At 50.2% G+C, this 6,670-nt stretch overlaps 1 pseudogene; it reads right to left on the bottom strand.

Moving 5' to 3' along the window:
- Nucleotides 1–1,878: 1,878 nt before the first annotated feature.
- Nucleotides 1,879–2,017, bottom strand: LOC112472664 (annotated as a pseudogene).
- Between the last annotated feature and the right edge of the window lie 4,653 nt (nt 2,018–6,670).

The raw sequence follows: 6,670 nt of genomic DNA, 5'->3' as shown, positions 1-6,670 counted from the left end.
CTGCCCGCATGGAAATGTGCGGCTCGTTACTCTCGGGAAATGCTCCTATAATAATTTAATAATCGTAACAATACTTTTAACTCCTGACTATTTTATAAATGCTATTTACCGTATCCTGTTGGCTAAGCTTGCACTGGAGTCTTCAGATTTACTTGAATGATAATGATGATGACAGCTCAAACTCAGGAAACCCATCCGTGAGCTGAGGATTGGGCCGGGGGCTTTGTGCATTTTTTTCTCATAAAATCATCGTTGTTTCAGTTTTGCCTGTGAGGGAAGAGGCTCTGAGAAGCGAGTTACCCAATCAAGGCCACTCTGCATAGGCTGCAGGTTTCGGTTCCAGATTCGTCTATTTTGCATGTCTTTACTCTTAACCACTATGCCATCTTGTCCCTCTATAAAAACTCATCAGCAAACTGAAACAATACAGTCCAGTTAAGGTGTATGGGAAAGTGTAGACATGCTCAACTGGGTTATATTCATATACTTCTCAAGCACTTTGTACCACTTAGTTAGCATTGTATTTTATGAGACAAAATAATCAAAATATAGATTTTGATATAGAAGAAAATCTTCATAGCTTTGAGGCAAGCAAAGATTCCTTAAGACGCAAAACGCTCAAATAATAAAAAAAAAAAAGTTGATAAGTCGGACTTCATCAGAAGTTTTAAATGTCTTCTCTTCAAAAGACGCCATTAAGAAAATAAAAAGCAGTCTGTATACTGGGAAACAATATGTGTAGTGCAAAGATCTGACGAAAGACTGTGTCCGGAATATATGGAGAACTCTTACAATTCAACAGGAAAGCTCTAACCCAGTTCAAACATGGGCCGACAATTTGGACATGCTCTACCAAAGAAAATGTATGGATGGCTGATAAGCCAATGAAAAGACGCTTAATATCATTAGTCACAGAACAATGGAAGTAAAAAACCACACGGAGATACCACCACACACCTACCAGAGTAGCTAAAATTAAAAAGACTGAAAAAGCGAGCATTTACCAGGGATGTCAGAGCAACTAGGACCCTCGCCCGCCGCCGGTAGGAATGCAGAAGGGTGCCGTCACGTGGAGAACAGTCTGGCAGTGTCACATGACGTGAAATGTGCACTTACCGTGTGACCCAGCAAGTCTACGTGTTGACCCAAGAGCCAGGAAAACGTATCCGTGCACAGTTCTGTCCACCAGGGTTTTAATTAGTGTTTATTCAACTTTACCCATAAGAATCCCAGCTTGGAAACAATCCGCTGGCGAATCAGTAAGCAAGTTGTGGTTCGTCTTTAAAATGGACCGAGAGATAAAAAGGCATGAACTTCCGGTGCACGCGACGACATGGGTGAGTCTCAAAAACAAAAATCATGCTGAACAAAAGACGCCAGACCCAGAGTACATACGCTGACCATTCCATTCACATGAAATCCTGGAAAAGCCAAACGTGATCTCTAGCGATCGCACCATCTCCTTTTCTTCCCTGCCCGATCTTTCCCGTTAGAATGTTCTCTCTCTCGTTCCTGCTGCCATCTTACAAAGCTCGGCAGCCGTGGCCCAGAGCTGGGGACGAGGAGGGGGGTGGGGCAGGGGGAGATAAACCTACTGCAAAGAAAGGGGGAAAAGGAAACTTTTCGACGTAATAGAAACGTTCTGCATCTTCACTGTGGTAACAGTTGCACGTGTAGAAAGTTGTCGAAGCCATCGAAAAGCACAGTTAAATGAGCGTTATGAATTGCATATAAATTGTATATAATCGCGTGTATTTTTATATATCTGTGAAGTTAAGCGTTAGTAAATGCCGTAGGCGGGAGGGTGTGGGTGCGTGACACTGTGGGGTTGGTGTCGTTTTTCTTTTTCATTTTTATTTATTTATTAATTTTTTTAAACGCCTACAGCACCTGGTCTTCCTGGATGGTCTCCCATCCAAGTACTCACCAGGCCTGACCCTGCTTAGCTTCCACGATCAGACGGGATCGGGCACGATCAGACGGGATCGGGCGCGTTCAGGGTGGCGTGGCCGTAGACTGGCGTCATTTTTAAACAGGGGGACCAGGACGGAGGTGGTGGTGACTTGTCAGACTGCAGCGGGGCGGCAGAGACAGTGAGGAGGGGGCGGGTCTGGAAGGCGGAGCCCGTCGTTGTGTTCGGTGGGCCTGTGAGTAAAAGGGGGTGAGCCTGGATCCGGGGTACCGGTGGCACTGAGCCAGCACAGTGTTTGGGGAGAGGAGGTCAGGGCAGGACCTGACCTGGGGTTTATGCGGGGACGTGTGAAGTTTGCGTTGCGTGTGAGACATCTAAGCAGAGAGACCCAGTGACCGGCCGTGATCCGAGACTGGAGAAGGAGCTCAGACGTCGCCGGCAAACTAACGGCTCTTGGCGCCCATGGCTGGGCGAGCTCGCCCGGAGGGCGGAGAGCAGGAGCTAAGTGGAGCCGTCCTGAGCCTGTGGCACTGGGGTGTCGAAGGGCCCAGGGGATGGAGAGGAACCAGCGCAGAGACGGAGCGCGGGCCGGGGACCGAGGGGCGAAGCGGACATCGGAGTCTTCCTGGAGGCCGTGGGCGAGGGGGCGTCTTCAAAGAGGGAGCGGGTCTCCCGCCAAATGCCACCGACAGGTCGTCCAAGTTGAGGGCTGAGAACTGGCCGTTGGGTTTACCAATGCGGTGGGCAGTAGTGACCTTGCCCAGGCCAGTTTGGGCCACTGAGGGGCAAAAGCCTCCTTGCAGAGGGCGTCATTGGAGCGAGCAGGACGGAAGACTGAGGACTCCTGCGGTCAGGGGAGGGGTGACGTGGCGCAGAGCCATCGAGGGGGCCCTGGGAGACCTCAAGAAAGAGCCGGCACAGAGGGGAGCTGACCGCCGGGGCGCGGGCCTCCGCTGGGACAGGGCCTTGGGGGGCGGGGAGGGCGGCGAGGGGCAGGCAGACCAGAGCGAGAGAAACACCAGGCGGGAAAGGACCCCGCGTCCGGCTGCCGGTGACACACAGCTCTGCTTCTGCGTTGTAGCTCCGGCCCGATACCTTCCAGATGCGGACCACGCGCAGGTAAAGACAGGCCTCGCCTCGCACCGCTGAGCGTCCGTCCGTGCACCGTGCTCGCTCCGGCCTCTGGCCTCGCGATGACCCTGGCTCTCCCTCTCCGTGTGACAAATCCTACTGCCGAGCTTCCGAACGCAGCAGACACTCTCCTCCAGTTTGTGGGGCGGGACTTCTCTTTCAAAGTGAAAACTACATTTCTTTTCCTCCTAATTTTGACATTTTCGCATCTGATGAGTTCTCCCAAATACTTTCTGGCAGGAGGAAGCCGAGCGAGCTTATTTTAGCTCCCTCCCTGTTGTTTTCCTGTGGCATTTTCGCTTCTGCCAGCCCCGCAGAGGGGTGAGGCCCGGCGGTGTGGGGTGCCGCCGAGCCGGTCGGCTGGGCTCCGGACCCAGGAAGGCAGGTCAGGGAGCCGTCCCAGGAGTCCCCAAAACCACGAAGTTAAAAAAATACGTGTTTTGTGAACAAAGCCACTCAGCAAACGACGAGGGTTACGTAAAGGCTGGATCATCCAAGATGGAACAAAAGAATTTTGAGCAAAAAAGCCCACGGCGTGCAGGGCTGTAGGGCGAAACCCGAATACCGGTCCTGTGCCTCATCATCGAAACCACCATCCGTGCTTCGACTGCCAGGAGCATGAACGTTTCGAAAGCCTTGGCCATTTTTATTATTCTAAGAGTGCGTTTCCAGTTTCCATGTGATAGAATTGAAGCTCGTGTTACCTTCCTATCGTGGGTTACTCGGTTGTGTGAATTCACTCAGAATCCTGACTGGCGGCCTCCCACGTGTCAGGCATTGTGCTAGCCAGCGGCGTGTCCACGGGGAAGGCACGCTCCCCACTCTTCAGGCCTCGTGGGCTGGCCGGTCAGAGCAACGGAGGCGACTGCGTAGGGTATTAGGAGAACACAAACGAGGAGCCTTAACCCGTCTGGGGGCCCTGCGGGGCTGGCTGGCTGCTGGAAGGTTCATAGATGATGGGAACACCAGGACCAGGCTGATGACACGGAGATAAATGGGACCAAACGTGTTCGACATTACTGCACCGCACAGTGTGACATCGGCTGGGTGAGACTCGAAGCTGGAGAGGTGGGTGAAGGCCACTAGCGGCCAGCCTTGACCGCCCCATGAGGGCGTCGGCAGGGGAGTGGCATGGCCAAGTCTCGACTTCGGAGAGATTTCTGGTGAAGGAATCGGAGGGGCAAGCGTAAGTTGGGTTCTCCTGGAAGCAAATCCCCGAATCGAGGATTTAAGTTTAAGTGATTTTTCAAGGAAACGATCCCAGAAGAAATGAGTTCAGAAGGAGAAACAGGACAGGGAAGGGTCAGGAGCCAAGCAGAGGGGCGGCTTCAGGCGAAGTGCTGGCCTCAGCCCGAGCCCCCCGTGAGGGGCTCAGAGCGCCGATCACACTTCCCAGCTTGCCCTACCTGGAGGCAGCTGTCATCTGCCCGCCAGCTGGGGGACTCGAAGCCCCGTGGGCTGTTCCTGTTCTTCCTGTGGGCCAGGCAGCTCCATTGCCAAAGGACAGTCGTCTTTCCCTTACGGGTACAAAAGGTGGTCACCTCAATAAGCCGAGTGCCCATCTGACACCATACGTAGTTATTATAATATCATGGACCGATTTCCTGTGCGGTATTTACAGCCCCCTGACGATTTTGCAAGTACCAATTTGTACTTCTTAATCCTTCCCCCTTTATCATGCGCTCACCCGACCCCCTCCCATCTGGCAACCATCAAAATGCTCTCTGTGTGAGTTTGTTTCTGTTTTGTTTGTTCGTTTATTTTGTTTTTTTAGATTCCACATGTAAGTGAGATCATATGGCATTTGTCTTTGTCTGACTTACTCTACTCAGTGCAGTACCCTCTAGGTGCCTCCACGTTGTTGCAGATGGCAAGAGTTCATTCTTTTTTTCTGGCTGAGTAATAGTCCATTGTATACATGTACCCCCTCCTCTTCCTCCCCTGATGGACACCCAGGTTGCTTCCATATCCTGGCTATTATAAATCATGCTGCCAGGAACCTATGGATGTACACGTCCCTTTGAAGGAATGTTTTGGGGGAGGGAGGGTTGGATAAATACCCAGAAGTGGGACCACTGGGTCCTTCTTTGTCTCATTATAGCCTTTGTATTCAAGTCTGTTTTGTCTGGTATAAGTCCTTCTACCCCAGCTTTTTTTTTTTTTTAATTTCCATTTTCATGAAATATCTTTCTCCATCTCTCCTTTCAGTCTGCGTGTGTCTTTGGGTCTGAAGTGAGTGTCTCGTAGGCGGCATATGGAAGGGCTTTATTTGCTTATCCATTAGGCCGCCCCGTATCTTTTGATTGGAGCATTTATCCATTTACATTTAAAGTAATTGCTGACAGGCATGTCGTTACTGCCATATTATCATTTTATTATTCATAGTTTCGATCTTTTTCTTCTCAAAGAAGTCCCTTTAACATTCTGGTAAGACTGCTTTGGCGGTGGCGAACTCCTTAGCTTTTCCTTGCTTGGGGTCACGCATTTTCCATTAGTCACTTTCCCACCCCGTCCATGTGCACAGCTGGAGCAAACGTGAAGCTCCTGGGCCGCTCCTCCCACACGAATGCTGAAGAGTGTGGACGCAGGGCACTGATGCCGAGCGTGGACGCGGGGCGCTGATGCCGAGCGTGGACGCGGGGCGCTGATGCCGAGCGTGGACGCGGGGCGCTGATGCTAAGTGGGGTACGCAAGCCTGGAGCGATAGCCAGAGGGCTCGAAACAGTACATGTGAGTTCCTTTTCTGTGTTCCTTACTCTGCACTTCCTCGAAACAAAGAGCGAGTGATGTTTACGGAGCATCGTTTTAAAGGGGGCTACCCTGTCACCCCGTCTCAGGCTGGCCCTGGTGTATGTGATGTGTGTGCAGAGAGATTCCTCGGCTGTGACGTTCAGGGTCATTTTTCCAAACTATGTTCGGGTTTTGAAGTAATCTCTGACTTTCAGGAGCCTAAGAATATTCACTTATCTCCTTCGTTTTATTGTAACCAGGTTCTCAGAAGTGACAGGTTGTTTGGTTGACATGTCAGAATGGAGTTGCATTTGAAATGACCGGAACTCTTAAATGATTCTGAACCTCGTGGTATTACAGTGTTCACATGTTATATACAACGTCTTATGGAAATGATAAGCACACTAGCTTTCAAACAAAAAAGAACAAAACCCACACTAATTTTGGCATGGCTTCACTATAAAATGTGTGTATTTTATGAGTCTGGTGTTGAGGAGTCGGAATTAGGATATAGTATTTTGGATTTATGATCCTCGAACCCCGTCTTACGGCGAAGCCAAAATGAAACGAGGAGACGGTGAGTTAGAAACGTGTGTGCTATTGAGTTTTGTGGCGCTTGGATGGAGTCGAGAAAGATAATAGATATGAGATTTCATCCCCCCAAGAGCCATTTCTGCTCTTTGAAAGGACTGAAAATAGCATAAAAGCAAAGCTAAACTTTAATTTCTCAACAGAGAAGAAGTGCGTTTCAGTTATATAAAACAAACAAACAGGGTTTGAGTGTGGACATTTGGGTTAGTAGTAGACATTCAGGTGTAGTTAAGATTAGCTGGTAGGAATGTGTTCCCTTTTCCCGGTTTCCTCCAGAAAAACCAATACATCAGGTAGGTGAGGAAA

This window comes from Pteropus alecto, unplaced genomic scaffold (genome assembly GCF_000325575.1).
Source record: "Pteropus alecto unplaced genomic scaffold, ASM32557v1 scaffold87, whole genome shotgun sequence".
Classification (NCBI taxonomy): domain Eukaryota; kingdom Metazoa; phylum Chordata; class Mammalia; order Chiroptera; family Pteropodidae; genus Pteropus; species Pteropus alecto.
This window is presented reverse-complemented; position numbering and strand designations above follow the sequence as displayed.